The sequence below is a fragment of the Myotis yumanensis genome, unplaced genomic scaffold (assembly GCF_028538775.1).
Source record: "Myotis yumanensis isolate MYYU_CA2020_CCGP unplaced genomic scaffold, mMyoYum1.0.hap1 SCAF_7, whole genome shotgun sequence".
NCBI classification, from domain to species: Eukaryota; Metazoa; Chordata; class Mammalia; order Chiroptera; family Vespertilionidae; genus Myotis; species Myotis yumanensis.
Genome location: NW_027223758.1, coordinates 44,260,233 through 44,285,345, shown reverse-complemented (window position 1 = coordinate 44,285,345; position 25,113 = coordinate 44,260,233). Strand labels below are relative to the sequence as shown.

General features: G+C 40.5%; 1 non-coding gene and 1 pseudogene across 1 annotated transcript; one reads left to right on the top strand and one right to left on the bottom strand.

The window, feature by feature from the left end:
* Window positions 1–2,743: 2,743 nt before the first annotated feature.
* On the top strand, window positions 2,744–2,905 carry LOC139014793 (U1 spliceosomal RNA). Its single transcript, XR_011472339.1, has one exon. It is a non-coding gene; the product is annotated as a U1 spliceosomal RNA (small nuclear RNA).
* A 9,305-nt stretch (window positions 2,906–12,210) lies between these two features.
* On the bottom strand, window positions 12,211–12,656 carry LOC139014574 (small ribosomal subunit protein uS8-like; annotated as a pseudogene).
* Window positions 12,657–25,113: the final 12,457 nt, after the last annotated feature.

Sequence of the window (25,113 nt, the reverse complement as noted above, 5' to 3'; positions counted from 1 at the left end):
CGATACAGCAGAGCCAGTAGGCAAAATATTAATAGTCCTCTTTCTTTCTGTCCCATCACCTCTTCTCCAGTAAGGGGCTCTCATTCCTCTTTCCCATCAGACTCTCAGCCAGCCTTACTTGAGGACCGTTCCCTGATATGGCCTGAAGTGAATTCCATGGACTAAGCTGAGGCCAAGGGGAGCTTGTAGTCATCAAGGCCTTTGCTTCTGCTGGTGTGTGGGGCTTATTATTCAGTGATTCTGATCAGTTTGTTCCTTTCTTGCATACTCTGTCTTCCTGTCCCCAGCCAATGACTTTCTCCCTAGTTGCTGAACCAGTGACTTCATTCATCCAGCCTGCCTGACCCATTAACCCCACACTTCCACCCTGATGTTCTACTTTCAGATGCTTGCTTCTGCCCCAGCCAACACCTTTCTGGATCTGGGTTATTTATTCCTAGGCTTCTCCCTTATCCGGGGTTGTCAGTTTTTTCTTATGTCTTTGATCCCAAATGCTCACTCATTGTACATAATATTGCAAGACAGCAACAATCATATAATTCTTAAAAGTAAATCTTTTAGAAACTATTTAAGATGTTGCAAATTGTTTCAAAAGGACATGAAGTACATCTCTTTACTGACCTGCTCTCTTCCAGTAGTTTTCTCAAGTACTGTCAGCAGAATTCAGTTCCTGGAGGGTTGTTGGACTGACGGCCTCTATTCCTTGCTGGTAGTTGGCCAGAGCCATTCTCAGTTCCAAATGTGATACAATCCTGGAAGCAACATCCTGTCACCTTTGCCATGTTCTAATGGTTAAATCAAGTCATAGGACCAGTCCACATTCATGGGGAACGGGTTACACAAGGACATGAACACCAGGAGGCAAGGACTATGGGGCCCATCTTAGAATCTGTCCACCGAGGCAGTAAAATATAGACTTGCATGTTGGAACTCTCTGCCTGCTTTCAGATTTCAGCTCCATCCTTTAGTATCTGTGCTTTTCTGTATCTCAGTTTCTTCATTTATATAACAAGGATAATAATAGTACCTACCTTACATTAGTTATTATATTTAAAGTACTCAAAACAGCCTGGCATATGGTAGTACGATGTACCTGTTAGCTATTATTACTCTTTCTGTTTGCTGATGTGATTTCTAGAGAGGTGGGGGCAGCACAGGGCAATGTCTACCTTCTATCTGAGGTGACATTACAGCCTTAAGCCATGGTGGATCTCAGTCATTTCCACACGCGTAGCATATGGACACTGGTTTCAAGATAATTACAAATAAGCTGCATGGTGTACGTTTGACAAATTGCTTCTTATTGATTGATGTTGGGGTCCTCAAGGGAAGGTGGGATGCCACAAATGATAAGTAAAGTGGCTAGAGCCAACAATTCTGACATAAGAGTCCTCAGGGACCATTTGATACTGTACAAAGTGGTTTTATCTTTAGGAAAAGTTAAGATTGGAGCATCAAATATTTATGGGCCCTTAGCAGGAGCTGTTGTCCTTCAACTAACTTGTGGAGTGCATTGTAAGACTTCCGAATGAAGACCATTGCCTATGGAAAGAGTTCTGTGTAGAAGGTAGTCTTTAAATATACCTAAGCTTTGTCATTGAAAGAGGAGATGGAATTGGCCCCTATGCCTGTCTCCAGGGGAAACTGTAAAAGCTTTGTTTACAAAAGTGATGTGGAATATTAGGAAGAAAAGGAGGTTTAGAATAAACCCAGAAAAAATCACAAACTCTATCTCAGCAAGTTAAGAAATGGTAACAATGGAGGTTTTAGAATTTAAGAGCAAACTAAGTTGGAATAATCATTGTGATTCACTATTTTCAGGAAGTTTGTCAAAAGACAGCCTTTTTTTTTTTTTTTGTCTAATATCACAGCAGTAGTAACATCACAAGCACCAGTCAGTAGAATAAATGGCAGAAGAACAGAGCTGAGCTAGCATAATTGACTGCTCAGAGTCAAGTGTACCTATTAGGATTGCATTTAGCTGCAAGTAACTGAACACCTAACTGACAGGACTTACTCAAGTAAGGGGTTTATTTGCTACATGCCACAAAATGTCTTTATCCATTAGGATTGCACTTAGCTGCAAGTAACTGACAGGCTTACTTAAGTAAGGGGTTTATCTGCCACATGCAACAAAATCTCAGGGAGTAGATGATGCGGGACAAGCAAAAGCAATTCCAAATGTCATCACGGGCCCAGTCTGCTTATCTTCCTCCTCTCTATCCTTAGCAAGTGGCTTTCATTTTTGTGGTCTCCAGAGAGCTGCTGAACCCCTAGTATCATACCTGTTTTAGGAAAGGGAAGGACTGAGGAAGAAGGCTGAAGGACAATGGGATAAGGAGCTGTACTAGCTGAATCTGTCCCTTTAAAAACCTTCCCTGAAAACTCTGCCCAGTTTCTCTTTTATTTATTGGCTACTACTGTGTTGCATAACCACTTTTAGCCAAAATTGAGCCTAGAAAATAAAATATTGTGTCTTTCTAGTCTCCACAGTAGAGGAAGGTGGGGGATTGGGTTGGGAGTGGTTTGGGAATTCCAGTCCATAAAACCTGCCATAGTAGTACCCAGAACTCCATGCATTTCTTGTCATTCTTGTTTGCATATCCCTGACTGGGTTTTCAAACTATTTCCTTTCTCTATGAGCAGGATGCTAGTTGGAAATGTTTTTGCGGGGTGTCAGAGAATTGGGTAATTTGATGCTAATAATTAGATAAAAATATGTCTAATAAAGAAAGACTTCATCGTATTTACCTGGCCAGGGAGATGCCATGATTATGAAGATGGTTTTCCTAGGGGGAGGCTTATCCATTGCACTTGGATGTGCTGACCCCTGCGACTTCCCCAAATGTGGGAAACTTGACTGCATAATTTGTGGTAGTGGGGGGTATATTTGTGCTCTCCTCTGAGGGAAGGGGGTGGAAGGGAGAAAAGAAAGACCTTATCAACAGCTGCAAGGAATTCCTGCCTGTAATCCTGGGTTCAGTCACTTGACCAATACAACTTTTAGTAATTTGTGCCTTACTGTCTAGTGGTCAAGAGGAATGAACATAAATATTGTCTTGTACACAAGAGCCTGTCCTTGTAGAGGCCGTGACTTGGTTTCATTCTAGAAAATCTGGCAGCATCTAGCTGGCACATGGCAGTGCTTAACCAATACCTGATTGAGCAAGTGCATATAGTCCTCTCCTCTCTGACTTGCTTCTCACCCAAGGTCACAGGCCAAGGCTAATAAAGCATCCCACTTGCATAGTATATAACATTAAGATTCTGCACACTCTAATGCTACTGGTTGGTATCCATTGGAAGGTGAGATGTGCTCGTCAATCAACCCAGTGTAAGTACCTCACCTTGTGTCCTGGGAAAGTGCCTGCTCAGTTTTCTGTATCCCGGTATTACCTGTATCACATGGGGAGCATTTGCTAATTCACTTTGACCTTGGCTGTTTTTTTTTTTTTTTACCTTGGCCCTAATCAAGGTAAATTGCATGGATCTCTTCTTGATGCTAAGATGGGAGGACAGAGAAAAGAGGCAGGGATCCACTTCTCCTTTGGGAGGGGCATGTGACAAAGGGCATGGAGCACTCAAGCATGTCAGAGTCACTTGGTTGGTGGCAGTGCGAGGGAAGAGGGCTTGGATGGGAGGGAGAACTAAGTCTATAAAGATTAAATAAATATCCTGGCCCGATTCCCACTTAGGAAGATGCCAAGTCTTTGAGGAAAATACTTAGCTGATCATTAAGCAAGCTGGCAGAGTGTGTGTAATGAGACTGAAACCGAGTAGTCACTCAACAATGAAGTGTCAAATCACTTTGACACTTCATTGACAAGAAAAATAAAATGCTTAACTGAACCTGTCCTATATAGGGAAGGAGATATTTTTGAAAAAATTTTTTTCAAAAAAACTATTTTGATAAAATAGTATTACCTCCCTTGTCCCACCCAACCTCTGGGAACTCTAATCCTTTGAAGGCTATTGATTTCCTTTTGTTTGATGTGGCCAGGCACACTTTTTCACAACTCAATGAGAACACATTTTTCCAGTGGGCAGCGATCTTGATCACATTAAAATTCATGAGATGAGCCTGTGTCCCACTTGTTTTTTAATAAAAGAAATAGGATCTGGGGATATTATTCAGTTGTAGAGCCCCATCACCCTGGGACAACATTACAATCGTAGTTCATTAAAAGCACTAGCAATTGGAAGGGATGTAACAATAATAAAAAAAAAAATTATTGCTTTTAGGCAAAAACTAGAAAATGCTTGTTGTGAATATCCTCTTTTGGCTGTTTAATCAAGAGCAGGGGCAGACATGCTCCAGGCTGCTGGAGATGCTGCAGTGTCCACAAGGAACGGCCGTGATGACTAGGCTGAAATCTCACTCAGAAGGCGGGAGGTGCCGTGTGGCTCTCCTACACTATCTTCCAGAGTTCCTGCTCCACCCCCAGGAAGGCCCACCTCCCAGTAACACATTACCACTACCTGTCCTCTTCCTTCTGGGATGTCAAATGAGCATTTCACCAAGCATTGTGCGCAGTTATCTTCTACATATTATATCCTTAAAATTTCATTACGCATTGCCCAAGGTTATATTGCTAGTAAATGGGAAATGGGCCTCCAAATCAGGTCCTGGTAAGTCACAGAGGGATAGGGAGACACTGTTGTAGACAGTTGTAATGGCAGCGCTGAAAAAGAACAAAGATGGTTAGAACCCCCTGCAAGGGCAGTCACGGAACGCATGAGGGATTCTCATGAGCCATGGCACCGTGACATGATGGCCGATTGGCTGGGAACTCCTGTGGAAACAGAAGAATAGTGATCAAGGTCATGAAATAAATGGAGGCTTGCACTCCTCTGCCCGAAGGCTTAAACAAAGGTAACTCTTTAGCCAGAATGGTGTACAAGAGAAAATATAATGATTCATTGGTCCTGCTTTCCCAAATTACCTCCTTGGCCAGTGATGGCGAACCTTTTGAGCCCGGTGTGTCAGCATTTTGAAAAACCCTAACTTAACACTGGTGCCGTGTCACATATAGAACTTTTTTGATATTTGCAACCATAGTAAAACAAAGATTTATATTTTTGATATTTATTTTATATATTTAAATGCCATTTAACAAAGAAAAATCAACCAAAAAAATGAGTTAGCGTGTCACCTCTGACATGCGTGTCATAGATTCACCATCACTGTCCTTGGCTATATACCCACAGGTGCCCCTATATCATGGCCACTTGTCAGTAATAAGTCATTGTCTTAGTTGGTTCAGGTTGCCCTAACAAATACCATAGAATGGATCTGTTTTCTCTCATTTCTGGAGCCCAGAAAGCGAAAGATTCTGGTAGGGTTCCATTTCTTCCTGAATTGCAGAAGCTGCCTTCTCACTATCTCCTCACGTGGCAGAGAGAGGGAAGCTCTATGGTGTCTCCTCTTAGAAAATCACTAATCCCATCAGGAGGTTCCCACCCAATTTACCTCCGAAAGGCCCCATCTCCAAATAACATCACATCAGAGATTAGGTTTCAACTTATGAATTTGAGAGGAACATAAGCATTCAGTCCATAAGAGTCAGCAACATTCTCTTTCTTAGGCCTGATGCTTAGGGCACAACAAAATCACTCCTCGGGTCCCTCAGTCCATTTAAATTCTTTCTTTTTTTAAAAAAATATATTTTATTGATTTTTTTACAGAGAGGAAGGGAAAGGGATAAAGAGTCAGAAACATCGATGGGAGCGAAACATCAATCAGTTGCCTCCTGCACACCCCCTACTTGGGATGTGCCCGAAAGCAAGGTATATGCCCTTGACCGGAATCGAACCCGGGACCCTTCAGTCCGCAGGCCAGTGCTCTATCCACCAAGCCAAACCAGTTAGTCATTTAATTTCTTATTGTCTTTCTTTCAGTCTCCTGACAGATGTTTCAAACCATCATAAATGCATTTATACATCTAGAATGCACATGAAGACATCTTGTATAAAGTAGAAACACTGAGGGTGGGGAGCATAAAAAATGCGGGGATTTTTGTCCATTCTGTGAATGGGTTTTATTTAGAAGAAGGCTTTTTCTTTTTTCTTAGCCAAAGAACACTTAGTTACTGCATAATGAATAATTTAAAAGCCTCTCCTCGTGATCAGAGTCAGGAGTTTTTCTATGTTCACGTTAATCCAGCTCCTCTGGCAAGGGAAACTCCTAATAAAGGATAATACTAATATAGTATTTCTAGTTAATATGGAATCTCAATTTCTTTTATTGAGTGGTTCAGAAATGACTATCCTTTCTTTTAACTGGGAACTGAAAAATGTAGAGGGAGCTATAGTCATGAACTTGGGGCTTTCTGGAAGCTAAAAGGCCTCACAGTGGCCACCCATATCTGTAGCCCTTTGGGGGTAATCTGATACTGTTTCTCAATGATGAGAATAAGAATAAGGACAAATGGACACTTAGCCTGGAACACAGTGCTTTTGCTTAATGAAAATTACTGCTTTTTTACTTCTTCGAGAGTTCAAAGACCTAGAGTGATTTCCCTAAATGTTTCAGCTAACCTAATGCAGAAGAGAAGATGAGAATGAATGGCGCCCTCACTGGAAAGTTTAAGGTCCAATTAGCTCTCAGGCCAGCTGAGTTTTGTTAATTCATTGATGAGATTCTGGGAAGGCAGGCAGGCCAAGCAGGCATCTAGAGCTAAGTTAGAATGAAGAGCTCAGGGAAAAGCAACCAACCAGGGTGATTTGTTCCACATTTTGACCCACCTGGCACATAGGCCATTACCAATCTGTTACTTTGTTAACAAGCTCCATGCAAACTTTGGAATAGTGGTCCACTTATACCTCTGATTAATTTTCTGTAATTTAAGATGCTAAAAATAAATGGATTACAGAGCCCTATGATCTTCAAAAAGAAGTTTATGGGACACAATGGATTATCATGGATAATGAATTAGGAGAAGTGGGATATTAAAAATGAACTCTCCTTCCTGACCATATATAGATGGTGCTGACGGGTTAAATGGGGACTAAGTTAACCTGGTCATGCACTTGAATGAACAGTAGATATAAGCAGAGTGAACGCTGTCTTCCCAAGGGTTCTCACTCCTGGGAGAAAAATCTTGTTGGTGAGGCTTTGAGATGTAACCTCCATCATCTCAAGATAAAATCTTGGGAAAGTAGCTTCACAAGTCTAAGTTCCGAGCTGAGAAAGCACTGAGACAAATGATCATGGTTTACCAGAGGTTTACCTCTGCCCAGTGAGTCTCCGTGACAAAGTATCAACCCAGGGAGAAGAGCTCCATATAGGAGATTACCTGGACTGTTCACCCATCTCCACTTCAGTCTCATCTTTTCTGAGACCCCACCTATTTTGCTTCTCCAGTTGGGAGAAACAGAAACAGTTGGTGATGATGAAATGTTATAGAACAAGGACATTTGGGGGGGATGGAGGAGTGTGTGTGTGTGTGTGTGTGTGTGACATACAGGGATAGGCAAAAGTAGGTTTATAGTTGTGAGTATGCAAAACACAATTTATTCTTGTATTATTATCATAACCTGCATGTCTTTTCCCATATTAAAACACATATATGGATAGATACATTTCTATACACATACATATGTACATAAAGTACAAATGCGTGTGGATGGATAAGCTTACATTATGTAATAAATTTGCATGTTTAAATCACAAATTACATATTTTTGGTAATTTGTATAGTGCATTAGGAAACTGATGCTCAACAACTACTAGAATGGATCTCAAGGGTATTATGCTGAGTGAGAAAAAGTCAGTCTCAAAAGATCACATAGTATATGATTCCATTTATATAACATTCTTGAAATAACAAAATTACAGAGATTGAGAGCAAATGAAAGGTCACTAGAGGTTAGGAATGATGGGAAAGAGGAAATGGATGTGACTATAAAGGGAAAGCATGAGGTCTTTTCCTAATGGAATTGTTCCATACCTTGATAATAGTAGTGGTTATATAAATATACACATGTGATAATAATGGTAGTGGTTATACAAATATACACATGTGATAATAATGGTAGTGGTTATACAAATATACACATGTGATAAAATCTCATACAACTATGTGCACACATTATGCCAACGTCAATTTCCTGGTTTTGATACTGTAGTTATGTAAGTTGTAAACCAAGGGGGAAACTGGGTAAAGGGTACATAGAACTCCTTTGTAGTGTCTTTGCAACCACTTGTGAATCTATACATATTTCAAAATAAAATGTTTTCAAAGCAAAAATAACAATAACTAAAAAGTATGCCCACCCGGCCAGTGAGGTACAGTTGGTTGAGCGTCATCCCAGGAGGTCACTGGTTTAATTCCCAGTCAGGGCACATACAGAATTTTAAAGCATTGCTGTGAAATATCACCAACCTGGGAGAACCTTTAGTCCCCTGGCCACGTGGTTCCGTGGAGAGGGTCTTCAGCCTCTCCCCTTGTCTGTGGAAGAGTTGCCTGATGGGAGACTTCAGGCAGCACTGAGGGTGCCTGGTTCAGCCCTTCTTGAGGTTTTCTCCTTCAGATCTCTTGCACTACTGAGAGGCCCATCTATTTCTGGATCTGCACAGGGTATTAATGTGTACGTGTTGACTCTCCAGAGGCTGGCAAGAGCTCCTGAACCACTGGTCATTTCTGTCTTGAAAACTCCAACTATAACTGTGGATTTGTGTGTTTCTCTCGGCAGTTCTACCATCTACTTCAGATACAGGGTGGGCCAAAAGTGGGTTTACAGTTGCGAGTACACAAAACACAGAGTTTATTTTTGTATTTTTATTAACTATTGTATTATTTTCCATGCAAACAACTATAAACCTGCTTTTGTCCCACCCTGTAATTTGAAACTCTGCTATTAAGTGCATAAATATTTAGGATTGCTATATCCTTTTGATGAACTTAGCCCTTGATTGTTGTGAAAAGACCTTCCTTATCCCTGGTAATATGTTTTGCTCTGAAATCTACTTGTCTGATAAAAATACAGCCAAATTCAGCTTTCTTCTGATACCTTTATCCATCCTTTTAATTTACATTTGAAGTGTGTTTCTTATAGGTGGCATATAGTTGAGTCTTGCTTTTTAAAAATTCAATTTGATAATATCCACCTTTTAATTTGAATATTTAGACCCTTTAGATTTAATGGAATTATTTATATGATTAGGTTTAACTCTTCTTTTTTTTTTTTAGATTTTATTGATTTTTTTTCTAGAGAGAGGAATGGGGAGAGAGAGAGAAGGGAGAAATATTGACCAGTTGCCTCCCGTACACTCCCTGACTGGAAATCCAACCTGTCCCTCTTTGGTGCATGGACAACGCTCCAACCAACTGAGCCACAAGGGTCAGGACTAGGTTTAACTCTTCTTATTATTTGTTTTCTAACTGTGCTTTGTTTTTTGGTCATTTCCCCCCTTCTTTTTCTGCCCTCTTTTAGATTAATTGAACTTTTTAAAAATAATTTTCTTTGTGTGCTTATTAACTTTTATTTTTATTTTAGTGGTTGCTTTAGGGTTTATAGTATACATCTTTAATTTATCACAGTCTATCTTTAAGTGATATTATATCACTTAGTATTATAAGAAATTAATACTACTACACTTACATTTATCCCTCCTAATCATTGTGCTATTGTTGTCATACATTTTCCTTTTAAATATATTATCATTATTGTCATTGTTTTTACAAAAAATGTACTTCAAAGAGATTTAAATAAGAAAAATATCGTATATATTCACCCACATAGTTATCATTCCAGTGTTCTTCATTCCTTTGTGTAATTTCGTGTGATATCCTTTTCCTTCTGCTTGAAAGGATCTTTTAACCTTTCTTTTTGTGTGGGGCTACCAGTCAGGAATTCCTGCAGCTTTCATGTTTTAATTTTCTGCTCCATGGTTCCCAGTGTTGGTGCCCTTTTGTAAAACAGAATGAGGGGCCTCAGGTTGTGCTGGGCTTTAGGCAGTGAGAGAATGGATGCTTTCTCTTTGCGAGAGGAAGTATATGTTAGGATCACACGTCTTGGCCTCCCTCAGTGTGATCCATGCAACCAGTGCTGACCCTTAAGCTATAAGCAGAAGTGACCTGTATCACTTCTAGCCTGGAGCATTTGACTGCTGATGTGAGACACCCTGAAGCTCCCTTTCTTTCTATCTGCTCAAGTTCAAAGTGGTGGCTCCTCCACCAGACAGGGTCCTGAGTAAGGAGATGTAGTCCTTAGCTGACTTGTGGTGGACATGTAATGTAAGCCAGGAATAAGCTGCAGTAGCTTAACCCTGTCTTTTCTGCACTGATATGGACACACACACATACACACACACACACACACACACACACACACACTCCAGAGGACATGCAGGCCAGACATCAGAAGGATTCCTTATTTTCTCCTTTGTAAAGTCTTAATTCGTGTGCTTCGAATTGACTTATTAGTAACAATAGAGTTGGTGTTTTTCTTTTTTTTCTTTTTTAACACTCCAATTTTTTGGTAAGAGGGTATGTGTTCCTTTTATTAAACACTAAACAAAATTGATTAGGTAGCATTTTGATTTTTCTTTTAAGAAAAAAAAAATCTCTACCTCCTTTGAAACCTGTTATTAGTTACATTTTTTCCATTCAAGGAAAACAAACTGAGTCTGTTTGCTCATAACAGAGGAAGCCTTTTATGTTAAGAGGGGCAGGGGAACTCTAGATTCCTAACTGAAAAGCCAGCTTTCAAAGCGCCCTTCAAGGGAGGGACAAAGTTACCAAGGTTCTCTCAACAGTTTCCACTTCTTGCAGACAACCCTTGCTCCCCTGATCAGACTGTGCTTTTAATTTAATTATATTTTTCTGCTCCCACCACCCACTTGCTCCCCGAGCCCTCTTGCTCCCCACCCCTCTTCACTTTTAATTTAAGGAAACAAAAGTTAGATGCTGACTCTGATCAGTCGCAAAGGCCATAACAATTTAAGCCAATGTGCTGCCCTAGAATAAAGGAGAATGAGAGGGAAAGATGGCTTTTGTTTGTTTTTTTGTTTGTTTGTTTTGTTCTTGGATGATGACAATGCTCATTTTGAAATGTTTGGGTACAAACATGAAGTTTTAAAAAATGGTGCTAAAAACTTATAAGAAAATGTATCAGGCCTGGCCGCTGTGGCTCAGTGGTGGAGAGTCGCCCATGAACCAGGAGGTCATGGTTCGATTCCCGGTCAGGGCACATGCTCGGGTTGCGGGCTCGATCCCCAGTGTGGGCCATGCAGTAGGCAGCTGATCAGTGGTTCTCTCTCATCATTGATGTTTCTCTCTCTCTCTCTCCTCCTCCCCTCCTGTTGGAAATCAATAAAAATATATTTAAAAAAAGAAAGAAAATGTATCAGGACATTGCTTCACTCTTGCCACACCCCACAATTAACCTTTCTCCTGAGGCAGCCAGTTCCAATTTATATGAATAAATAATATGCTTCTTGATAGATAGCACGCTGTAATCTACTTATTGAGATCAACTTTATGTAATACCTACATTTTATTAATTAAGGATATTGTTTCTTACATATTTCTACTTGTTATCCCTCTTCTTTTGAATATAATTTTATACAAAAATTAGATAAAATCAATAGAAAGAATGGACACTATTATCAAACTAAATAGATATTTTTACTACTAGAAGTTATACACATATGAGTATATTTTCCTTTCTCATATAACTTTTTGTCCTTCCTGGAGTTCTTTTTTGTTCTTTTTTTTTTTTTCTTTTCTGAGTTTTACTGCCATGTTTTTTCCAAATACTCCAACAGATATCATACATCTATTGAAAAATTTTCCAAATATTCAAGTGCAATTTTAAATACTATGAAATCCATGTCTACTCACTCTTCCCACATCTCCTCAATCTCCGTTTTGAGCTTCTCCATCTCCCTATTCCACTCTGGACTGATTGATCTGTAGGCTGTGCCTGTTAGCTTTCCTGGCACTGCTTTTTACCATTCTCTTCTGGGTCCTTTCTTCCTCTTTCTTGATTTATTCCCTTATCCTAATGGAGCACATCTTGAAGTAAGGGTGTATGAATAGTAGGTGTCTTTATTTTACCCTTGCACATAATTGGTAATTAACCAGCAGGGCCAGCTTCCTAGATGTACATGTGGGGTCTCCTGCTTAGAGGATTCCACACTTGGTGTAATATTCTGTTGCTGCCATCTTCATATTTGTAATTTTTGAACAAGGACCCCCATTTTTTTTTGTCCTTTGAGGCATTTTATTTGCACATATGTATTACATCTCTAGAAAAAGAATCCCAGGATTTTCCCTCCTGTGTGTTTTCGTCTTGTTTCTTCATGGTCCATAATGCCCACTGAGGTTGTCAGTACAATGAAACCAAACTGACGGGACAGAAGCAAGTTGTTCTGACATTTTTATAGATCTTTGAGTTGCACATGAGATCTGGGGCTGATGTCGCCACACTTGTTCAACCTGCCTGTGAGGTTCACAACAATTTTCCCAGCTCTGTGTCATTAATAATTTCAAATTCGCCAATGTAACCATGTTTCATCATCACAGTCAGAAACTGGACGATGACTTTGGAGCACAGCCTAGTAAGAACTAGTGTTTGCCTCTCTTTTCCGCATTGTTGATACTCTTCAGAGCATCAGCCAGGACATTCATGCGCACCATTATGGCGGCACAGACCGATGGCGGAAAGAGGGACCCCATATTTTTATTTTTCACTGAGCCTCACAAATTATGTTGCTGGTCCTGTTGGCAAGATATATAAACCTAGGTTGAAATAATTGTCCCTCATAATTTTGATGTCATTGCTCCACTCTCTTCTAGTATCCAGTGTTACTACTGAGAAGTCAGATCCATCCCAGGTCCTTTTTTAATTTTTTTTTAAAAATTGATTTCAGAGAGGAAGGGAGAGGGAGGGAGGGAGAGAGAAAGAGAGAGAGAGAGAGAGAGAGAGAGAGAGAGAGAAGCATCAGTGATGAGAGAGAATTATTGATTGGCTGTCTCTGGCATGCCCCACACTGAGGGCCGAGACCACAACCTGGACATGTGCCCTGATCAGAATTGAACCATGACCTCCAGGTTCATAGGTCGTTGCTCAACCACTGAGCGAGCACGCTGGCCTAGCTCCTTTTGTACTGTTTGTCTCAATCTTTTTCTTTGGGGAAGTGCTTAGTAGCCTCTTTTTATCTTAATGAACTTAAATTTAATGATTGGATTGGATATTTTTTTTTCTTGCCTTGTACACCCGCTGGGCTCTTTCAATCTTCAGCCTTCTATCTTTAGTATAAAGAAAATTTCCTATATTATTATTTTTAATAATTTTCTTCTTTCTATTTTCTATGGTTTCTCTTTATGGAACTCTTATTATTTAGATACTAGACTTTCTTGATTGATACTTTCATTTTATTATCTTTTTTTCTTATTGTCTATTTATTTGTTTTTGTGCTACTTTCTGGGATTTTTTCTTTTTGCTTTATTTTCCATTGTCTGTATGAAATCTATTATTTCAGGTATCATATTTTATGTGACCAATAGTCCCTCTTAGTTTCTGATTATTTCCTTGTTGTAGTTTCTTGTTCTTTTGTTATGGAAGTACTCTTTTTTTCTTATCTTTCTGACTGTATTAATGATAGGTTTTGGGGGGAAGCATTCTCTGCTCCCTCTAATTTATGTTTACTCTGTGCTCTTCTTCATTTGTTCTTTGCCTTTCCTGTCATGGACTTGCTTCAGTTATCTCCTGATCTTTGGCTCTCCGTTTATGTGGAGGAGGAGTAATAAAAAGCTGATTGGAGTGGGTGTGTGTGGTATATTTTCATTTTTCTTGTTGATGGATGGGCTGTACCATAAAATGATTTGACAGAGACTTGGACTTTTTTGGGGGGAAACCCTAAATGTCAGCATCCAAAAATCTTTTCTCTCTGGTACCTTAATTTCTCCAGAGAGAAAATCTTAAAATATCCCTAGCCACAGGCATGTGACAGAGAAAGAGAGGAATGGTATTTCACTACTGGTTGTATGGACATTCAAAGAATGCCCCTATTTCCAGAAGCATGCCTCATACTTTCTTTCCATTGCGCTTGGTATTCCCCACTTCAGAAGACACTGTGATTCATGTTGTTGAGGCAATAAATCTGTAGTCACCTGTGGTGAGGGAAAGGGATGGGGTAATGTAATCTTGTAACTTACCATCGGGTCTTTAGCCCTGAGCCAGTCCTCAGGTACCCGTGATGCCCTCTGCGTTCCAACCCTGAGTCTTCCCTGAGTTTTGCAGAGCACACTGACTTGTTTCTCATCAGCAAGCCGTCTCTGCCTCCTATCAGGGCAGGTGGACTTATGCTTTCTCTGTTTGGCTAAGTGAGTTTCATAGCTCTATCCATTTTTAATCTTCTTAAACTTGGTGACAACTATTGTCAGCTTTCATCCCTGCTCCTGCCTTTTTTCTCTTTCTGATTGAATACATTTTTTATTCATTTATTTATATATTGATGGTATTTTAGGAGGATGCAGAGACACTTTCTGTTTGTTTATTTAGCACATTGAAGTAGAATTCTTAACTAACCTTCTAGAGTCTTTCTCATACTCTAATTCAGTGTCAGAATTGATCTTGGCAATGAAGTAGTATGAGAAGTATCCAAAAGTGGGGAAAACTAATAAAGAGAGAAAAAGAATGCTATTGTTTGACAAGGAATGTTCTTAGATATATAAATAGATTTTTAATACCAAGGGCAGATGGTGGACTTTTTTTTCTTTTGAAAGTTATCCAGCTTTCTAGTTTTTGGAAAATCTAATTGTTGAAGTGTCAATGTGAAGGAAAACAAATCTAGCTCATTTGGATGAGAGAAAAAGGGGAGAAAATATGCTCAGAATTGGGGGGTCTGAATTGGTTTGAGCAGAACTTTCTACCCCTGGAATTCTGTGTAAATTCATTTTAAAAATTATTCATAGAGGAAAAAACTCCTCAATAAAAACTGACAAAAACTTGACTAAAGAAGGGTTAAAATTTTTGAATTAATGAACTAATAACATCTTCAATTTACTTTGAAATATATTTAAAAATAAGAAGAATGTATAGAGGAATGGATAGATATGTGATAAAGCAACTAGAGTAAAATAGTGTGGTATAATCTAGGTGGTGAGTATATGTGTGTTCACTAAAATTATTTCAACTTTACTGTGTGTTTGAAAATTTCCATAGTATAATGTGGGGGAGGGGGGATGACGATTATGGTGATAGAGAGACAGAGGTGAGGAAATTAATAATTCTAGACATGAGTTGACCATCAAAGTGAGCACAGAGACAACACTGCCACTCAGATTTTCTTGGAGAAAATCTATGTGTGTACTTTGAGAATTTTACCTTCAAAGACTGAAGTATGGTCTTGCCCCTTTGTGACACTTGCCCTTCTTTAAACCTAAAATTAAGACAGGGGCTAAATTCCGCTCAAAACTAGACTTTCCCAAATCATGGCCAGGGCATTCAACAAGGAAGTGATATTGATTCTAATTGCCATGGTAGAAGGTCAAATTCCCAATGTGCTGATCAAGGAAATTGTATTTTGTTTTTTTTGTTTTTATTTTATTTTTTTATTTTTTTATTTTATTTTTTTATTGCTTAAAGCATTACAAAGGGTATTACATATGTGTCCTTTTTTTTCCCCCCCGCCCTTGACAATACCCCGGCTTCCCCTACCCCCCAGTGTCTTATGTCCATTGGTTATGCTCATATGCATGCATACAAGCCCTTCAATTGATCTCTTAACCCACTCCCTCCTGCCCCCCAACCCTCCCCGGCCTTCCCGCTGCAGTTTGACAATCTGTGTGAGGCAGCTCTGCCTCTGTATCTACTGGAAATTGTATTTTGAATCGTCCACTTTATCATCACATAATATCTAACTTTGTAGTTTCAGTTGGCAAGTTCTGAGGACTAGAATGTAGTGTTAATGAAGTCCAAGGAGAGTTGGCCAAATGGCCTTTAGCCCTAAGTAGTGTAATTCTGACTTGATATCAGAACGATGGGTCCAATCATTACAAAGATCAGTTGTTTTGTATAAAACCAATATCCAATGGCCCCAAACAACCCTGATCCTAGAGTTATCCACTAGCAACTGTGCCCTTTGTGACAAAGGGGACGTGAGAGCAAGTTTATCTCAAACGTACTTATCACCACTTTTGGAAAAAACAATCAACTTATGTTCGTAGATATTTGATAGGATTAACCTTCCAAGTGTATATTAGCTCATCTGGATGGTAAACAATTTTCCTTTTAGAAGGAGAATATTTTAATAAAATGCTTTGAAAGTTGATAGTATTATTGAAAGAATTCAGAAATATTACCACAGGGAAGATATTCCATACAAATAAAAATATTAAATGAACATGTTCCTGCATTGTATATATTCATCTATTATTCTCATGTTGAAAGATGCTGCTGCTGTTATTGGGGTATTGTGTGTAAAGCGACTTGGCAATGAGCATTATTGTGTGCTATAATCACAGGGCTTCAAGAGATGCTGTAACTGCTGTGCCGATGTTTACACTGATATGAGGCTATTCATTAGAGAATAACCTCCTGAGAACTGTCTGAATATGTTGATATCTGCCATCCCTCACAGAAAACTCTTCCACCTTTCTTGAATATGATTTTTTTTTCAAACTTCAGGAGCTCCAGTGAATTAAAAAAAAAGTTGTTTGAGCATTCAAATACAGTATATTTTGAAGGATCTTTGTGGCTATTATAACTGTTTATCAGAAGGAACTACTTACATGTTGGAAGTTGAAGGAAGCTGGTTGCTTTAGTGCAATCCCCTTACTTTATAAATGAAGAAATGGAGCTCCAAGGATGTGTGTGACTTGTTTGGGATTGTGGAAGAAGTTGAGAGTACCAGCATAGGTGCCATATACCAGCTCTCTGGTCACTGATTGGCAGTTTTTCTCTTTACCGTGCTGTTCAAGACAGAATTTCTGTCTTGGATTGGAAAATGTCTCTGCTGAGTTGTTTGTTAATCATTTATTTGACCGAGCTTTCTAAGCCCCAAATTAAAAAAATAGTTTTGCTCATACTTGTTAGAAAAACAAAAAGCTTTCAAAAACTGATAGCTACAATAACAAGAAGACCTTTGAGACAGCATGGATGGACCTGGAGAGCATTATGCTAAGCAAAATAAGCCAGTCAGAGAAAGACAAGAATCACATGATCTCACTTATATGTGGAATCTAATGAACAAAATAAACTGATGAACAAGAAAGATCCAGAGACATTGAAGCATGCAATAGACTGACATATTTTAGAGACAAGTGTGTGTGTGTGTGTGTGTGTGTGTGTTGGGGGGGGGGGGGTGTGAGGAGAAGGGTATGAGATTAACAAATGAATTTATATGCATATATGCATAGCCCATGGACAGAAAAATAGTGTGGGGAAGGCCTGGAGAGGGGATGAGTGCAGTGGAGGGAGAAGATATTCATAACCATTAGTCATCAGGGGAATGCAAATAAAAACCACAGTGAGATACCACTACATGCCCACTGAAACAGCTTAAATAAAAAAAGACTGACATTACAAACACCAGGTTTAGGTGAGGATGTGGAACAAGTAGAATTCTCTTACCTGCTCCTGGGAAGGTAAACTACTGCAATCACTTGGGAAACTTCTTGGCAGCTCTATATCAAATTAGATAACACTTGTGTAAAGTGCATTTACCCAAGAGGAATGAAAGCTCATGTACAGGTAAAGGTTTGCACACAAATGATCATAGCAGTTTTATTGGTAACTAGAGGCCCAGCGCACGAAATCACACTTAAGAAGCTGGCCACCCCGCCCGCTGCCACAAGCCACTCGTCACCCCACCCGCGGCGAGCCAGGGTGGGGAGGAGGAACCGAGAGGTGGTCAATGCACCTCATGGCAACTGGTCGAGTGGTCATTCTGGTCATTATGCTTATGGTCCCTGGCCTTTTATTATATAGGATAGTCAAAACCTGAAAAGGATCCAAATGTCCATCTGCAGATGAATAGATAATTAGATTATATCCATGCCAGGCTATGTTTAGGTCCCAACCCCTGATTCTTACAAACAGGCCTTGAGATAATGGAAAAAACACATATTGGTGTCCTCCCGATTCCTCGCATAGAGGAATCCTAACCATTGTAATTTCCTAAGTGATAAGAGCACTAGGGGCATCCTGTGTTGTAATATTTGGTCTCTGCCCCTGGTTCCTGACACTTAGCTCATAATCCCTGGAATTTCCTGGATGATAGAAGCATCTTATTTTTTTTAAATATATTTTTATTGATTTCAGAGAGGAAGGGAAAGGAAAAGAGAGATGGAAATAATTGAGAGAGAATCATTGATTGGCTGCTTCCTGCATGCCCCTACTGGGGATCCAACCTGAAACTTGGGCATGTGTCCTGACCTGAAATCCAACTGTGACTTCCTGGTTCATAGGTCGACGCTCAATCATTGAGCCACACTGGCCAGGCAGGAGCATCTTTTTATGGTTCTAACAAGATGACTCTTGGTGGCTCCTGGATGGGAGTGGGTCATCAGAGAGACCAAGACATGATTAGCAGCTTGAGATTTTCAGCCCCACCCCCATTCTCCAGAGAGGAGAGAAGGGCCGAATGGAGTTAACGATCAATCATGCCTACAGGATGAAGCCTCCATGAAAATCCAAAGATTTTTGAGAGAGCTTCTTGGTTGGTGAACATGTGGAGGTGGGGAAAGAGTGGTGCTTTCTGAGAGCACATGGCAGCTCCATGCCCTTCCCACATACCTGGCTCTGCACAGCTCTTCTAGCTGATGCTCATCTGTATCCTTTATCATATTCTTTTTTTAAGAGTGTTTTCATTGATTTTTGAGAGAGATGAAGGGAGGGAGGGAGGAAGAGAGAGAGAAACATTGATGTGAGAGAGTAACATAGATCGGTTGCCTCCTCTATCCTCCCTCCCCCTCCCCCGATCCCACCCAGGGATTGAGCTTGAAACCCAGATATGTGCCCTGACCCAGAATCAAAGCAGATGGGAAGATGCTCAACCAATGGAGCCACACCCGCCAGGGCTTATCATATCCTTTCATAATGAACTGGTAAGCAGTAAGCAAACTATGTTCTTGGGTTATGTGAACTGCTTCTCTATCCTCAGAAATTGGGCCAAGTTGTTAGGGGTCTCACAGGCAGTGTGAACCCCACCTCCCTGCAATTCCCTTTTTCAAAGCTCTGATTAAGGACTCAATTATACTATGGTGTTGAGGGGTGGAGCAGTAAGGGAAGGAACAGAAGCTTAAAGCTCTTTATGAAATGTCATCTTTTGAAAAATATATATATTATATTTTCTTATTATTCTATCATTTGTACCTCTATCTCTACCTCTACTTCTACCTCTACCCCTACCCCTAATTCTTTCTTTTTCTTAATTCTGTGCTGGACCTGAGACTCCTTCAACTCAGGAGGAGCCCTCTGCCCTAAAATTCCTCAAGCATGTATCCAGGGAAAGGAGGCATGTGGGATTAATGCTGCTTAAATCTTCACCTGACCTAAGCAGAAGGGCCTTCTTGCTCATGCACAGTCCCAACCAACTCATCATATCAGAGCCAGCTGAGGATCTATGGCCAATAACAGTGTGTGGATTGTTTGCATGTCACCTCTGCACATGTCCTTCAAGAACTCATGTCTACAACTGTGCAGGATTCAAAGACCCTGAACCATCTTCCCTTTGTTCTCCACTAAGAGCTGTAGCCAATCTGAACATGGGATCCTCATCCTTTTCAAAAGAACTCCGCCTCCCCAAGTTGCTTTTAGTCTCTTACTAGCCATGCAATTCAAAGTACTTCTCTGGGAAGGGGAGCCAGTTCCTGGTTCTATAGTTCAGGTTCTCACTACAGAGGTCAGCAGTAGAATGAATAAAGAGGTGGGAGGGAAATACATAGAGCTGTGAGTGTGAGTCTAAGTCCACATAAAATTCAGGTTTTACTCAGTCTCATTATGTAGCTGAATGCAGGCTGGGTGAAGCTCTTAATTGGCTGCGCTTGCTAATTGTTGACCTGGTTTTGCATGAACCACAGTTCTGTTTCCAAAATCTGACCCATCTGATCTGTATTGAAACTTGGAGGTTGAATTAGCAGGTACACAAGGAAAGTAGTAGGGTTCCCTTTTGAGATATATGAAGGTTTTCAGGACATAAGGATTTTTTTTGCTTTTTAATTAAAAGAAAGGTATTCCTGCCGCCCCTCCCTTCTCCCCCCCCCCCCCCCACGCTGCCAAATTTATCACCAGTTTACAGAGAGGACTTCTGCCTCAGGATTTTCCGAGTGTTAATATCCTAAGATGTTCTTTCTGTAGCCTCACTTTCTTGGCTCAGCAGCTGCCTGGTTTACTTGGATCCCTGGGCCGCTAGGAGCTGGCTGGTCCTGGAGAGATGAATAATAACTATGCTGACTCCAGGGAGCCAGCTGGAACCACAGACTCACCAAGGAGAGCGAGGGGAAGATAGTCTATCATCAATTAAAATGAATCTTTCTCTTGTTTACAGAGAACTTTTTAAGATGCGGACACATAAAGGTATCTTATGAGCCTCACACTAGCCCCATGAGTTAAGTAGGAAAGTAATAGTCCCATTTCATAGATGAGAAAACTGAGGCTTGAGGACTGGCCTAAACTCATGTAGCTTCTCAGAAGCAGAACTGGGAGTATAGTCCAAGTCTCCTGGTTCCTAGTATCTACCTATTGGAGCTCTGGCAAATGGCCTAGAACTGCTGGTGGATCCCTTCCTAATTTTTCTCTCTTGGCAACAGTGTATGATGCTATAAATTTTCTTCCCTAAAGGCGCAGGGAATAAAACCCCTTTTGTCTTCACCACAGAGGCACAACGACTTGATAGCATCGGGAACCAAGCTTGTTGGCCTGTTCTGCTCTGGGCCTAGCCCCCTTAATTTCCTAGGAGTAGTCTGCAGGCAATGGAGTGTCTGACACAAAGTCCAGGCTGGGCTAATGTGGAAGGCAGACAGCCCTTTGAAACCCTCTCCAATCTATTGCAGGGGTGGGGAACCTTTTCTCTGCCAAGGGCCCTGTGGATATTTATAACATGTAAATTTTTAACATACAAAATTATCAACTTAAAAATTAGCCTGCTATATTTGGTCAAACATTTAATTAACTCACCCCAAATGCCTTAGCAGGGCCAGACCAAATGATTTCCCAGGCCTTATACTACCCACAAGCCGGACACTCCCCACCCCTGCATTAATGCCTGTTGCTAAGGAGGTCACCCCCTTTTTAGATATTATCATTCCTGGCATCATTTCTACAGTTCACCTTTTCCAAGATGTTGGCTAATTTTTAATTTTTAGAATTTTGTTCTTGGCTCAACCCTAGCAATGGGTTTTGTATAAATGAAAAAGTGGACTCAGATTCAGATTTCTTTTCTGACCTAAGTCAGATGGTGAATCCACAAAATGCAGTGCTTCTGAATGTCATCAATCCCTTCAGGAGGACCATGACCATCAAGGGGAAAGAAACAAACAAACTGTTGCTGACATCAACTAGGTTGTCACACCAGGCCTGCCAGGTAGCTGATTTCTATCTCACACTGAAAGGCAAAAGAGCTGCGTGTGAACTCCTACAGGGCTGAGATCCTGTTTTAATCCAGGTTGAATCTCCCCTGCTAGGGTCACCCACCTTGCCGAAACTGCCCACTGGTGAGCAGTGTGTTTGCTGAGTGGGCTTCACCCAACAGAGAGAGGGGAAGAGTCCATAGGACAAGGAACGCAGGGAGCCACAATGAAGGCGGTGCTAGCATTTAATTGAGCCCATTCTCAAAGCAGAAAAAATAATTATAGGTCAAATTTAGAGGTTTGGGTGGAGGAATAGGGTGGGACAGACTTCAGCTGGCAGCTAGGGATGATTTCAGGTCATGTGGGGAGCTTTTAGCTGAATAATAGATGATACTTCAGTCCTATCAGCAGTAAAGACTTAGCCTGTGAGCCATATTGGTCAGAAGTTGGGACTTAATTAATATAGCTTGCTTACAGTTACTCAGAGGTAATGCAATGACAATCTTCCCTTTTATTTACACCCAGCCCAAGATTTATAAAGATGATGAGTAACAACTCACAGCTGTAAGACATAGGATTTCTTGATTTTTCCCTTTCCTTTCCTGTAAAATAGAACTATCCCCAGAAGCTCTAATGGTCTTCATTTCTGTTATACCCCAAAGGATGAAATATGCTACTGTCTCATTCCAAGATATGACCTATAGTTTTATATTTCAACAGGCAGTTTCTGAAATGGATTGCATTAAAATGGTCAACCTTAGAGGGCCAAAAGCAGCTTTTAAAAAATTCTCCTATATATTTCTTTCTTGACTTATATTTGAAAAAGAAATGCTAGGACAGAGGTGGCACTTAAAAAAAAAAAAAGCTCAGGAAAATTCACTGAATTTTTCCCCTTTGCCCCATGCTTATTTCCATGTCTTAGTGTGTTTCAATGTACAACCACGTTGTTAATGTTTTCTGTTTCGTAAACAGAACATCTGTACCTTCTACTCCTGATGTTCTCAGTCAGCATGACTATTAGCTAACAGGGAACTAGTTTGAACTGCAGAACTCAAGGTCACTTTCACGGCTCTTTCATTTGCATTTTCCATATAATTCACAGTGTTGATGCTCTCTCTGAAAACACCCTGCTTTAAATATATCAAGGCTTTCTCTCTGGGGCCCAAGACAAATAATACATCCCACACCACACAGAGTCGTACGCTGGATTAGCACAATGATTCATATTTGGTGAGCTGTGTTCTGGGGCTCAGAGTGACATTCATTTATACCTTCAAAAATAATCCTCCAAGCCCTGATAAATTAGTCACCAGGCACTACTGGCTGCTGAAAGGCTTACTTTGGCATCTTGCCTTCCGAGATATAGGAGTCTTCATGTAACCTGGGCTTCCTCTGAGCTTTAGTAGGCCTGGGCTACACAGGTGTGTTGGTTCTGAATTCTACCTGAGAGGAACATCTCCAGAGGTTAGAGAGGTGTGTGGGGTCCCCTCCTCTCAGTGGGACTCTTGCTGCTCCCAGAGAGGATATGTGACAGTTATCCCTGTTTAGTTAATAGCACTTGATGAACGATGCACAAGAGGTCATGACTTCTGTAGCCTTCACCTCTCCCCTTTCTATAGTTGGCACTTCCTGTCCCCAAACTTCCCCCATCGGCATCCTCACTTGGAAGTAGTTGTCACTTTTCTAGTCACTATATATATATATTTTTTTTCTGAAGTGGTTTTGTTAGATAATTTATTTTTATGTTTTCCTGCTATATTAGCCTGTTTTCTTTTAAAAAAACATTTTTATTAATTTCAGAGAGGAAGGGAGATGGAAAGAGAGATGGAAACATCAAAGATGAGAATCACTTATCAGCTGCCTCCTGCACACTCCCTACTGGGGATTGAGCCCACAACCCGGGGATGTGCTCTGACTGGGACTTGAATTGTGACTTCCTGGTTCATAGGTTGACCCTCAACCACTGACCCACACCAGCCAGGGCTACATTAGCCTGTTTTCAGTTTTAATCTGTTGTTTTAAAACTTCAAAAAATTAGTAATAATAGTTGAATCCCTTTTCTAAGTCTTCCTTGATGTGGTTTTTCCAGTCTTCAGGTTTCCACACTGGTCTACAGAGAGCAAATTATACACATCAATGCTCTCACTTCCTTTCCTTACATGTAAGCAGGCACATTGTTGATTATTTTCCCTAAATAGAAAAATACTGTAAAAAAATAATTAAAAATCTACAAGGAAGAAGAAATATGTTGGTGATGTCAACTGTTCCTTTGGATAAGTACATGTAAATGGACCTGACATAGGCTGTAAAAGAATATAAACAAAACAGAATTCCCAGCTCACCAGCTGCTATAGATGGAAAGATTTAGGGGAAAGGGAGTCAAGTGACAATGCAAGAAGTAAATAGAGGCCAAAAGTCTTGGACTGAACAGAAGAGAAGCACTGATGTGGCCTAGAACCTAAATTAATTCTTCCTAATCTTGGTTGCTTACTTACTGCCAATGAGTTTATGCAAAATTGCAAATAGCTAGTGAGAGTTTTGGGGGACTTTGATCCTTGATATGCAATCTAAAGATTGAAAGATTATATTTTATCTCTAATTAAATCTCTTCTAACCTTGTATGGAGTGCCTGCAAGGTGAGCAGGCAAGATTCAACCTGCTGTGTGGAGTAGATTCCCAGGGAAGCTGGGAGAGACCTGTGTGATCATGACTTGCAGCAAGAGTTACTGAAACAAGGGCTACATATTTGTACAGAAAGCAGAAACAGAGAGTGAGATACACCACGTGCATTTTTTCCAGAGTTGCTGATGGTTGATGTGAATACCCCTAAAGACAATTGCAGTCTACCAAGTTAACAGCAGCGTCTGCATATAAATGGACACTCCATTGCCAGAACCCATGTACCACAGCAGTAATGCAAAGTAGACAGTCACAGGCGCAAAATCATACTGTGACTAAGGCCCTAGGTAACATGTGGGTTCTAAGCCTTTACATGAGCTAATTTCTCTTGGGGAGGATGTATGCAGTGTTCCAAGAGTTCTTCATATTCTCCTCTTTTTCTTCCCTTTGGTCTTAAGGCTAAATAAGGCTATTTGCTAACTAATTCTATTATGTTTTTTTTAACTAGTTCACTTTGAGGAAGAGGAAGCCCCAAAGGGTTAAATTGCTCCTCGAGGTCACACAGCTAATTAGTAGCAGAGAAACATGCCTGCTACTGTTCTGCCAAGTAGAGTGCTTTATACCCTGGATGACTTTCTGTTGCTTTCCTTGTTTTTTGCTGCAGTCCATATGCTGCAAAGTGGAGATGAGGAAGAACTCTTCTTTTACATGAAATATTCCTTCCCTGTGCAGGAGCCTGGAGGAGTAGATAAAGCAGTCCCTCCCACCAGTACAGTAACTTGAGGGGCACCAAAAATCACCATTTGCATTAGCTTCCTAGAGCTGCCCTAACAAGTTATGTAACAAGTTATGGCCAACTGGGTGGCTTAAAACAACAGAGATTTATTCTCTCACAGTTCAGGAAGCTAGAAGTCTGAAATCAAAATGTCTGAAGGCCCCAGGGAAGAATTCTTTCTGGCCTCTTCCAGCTTCT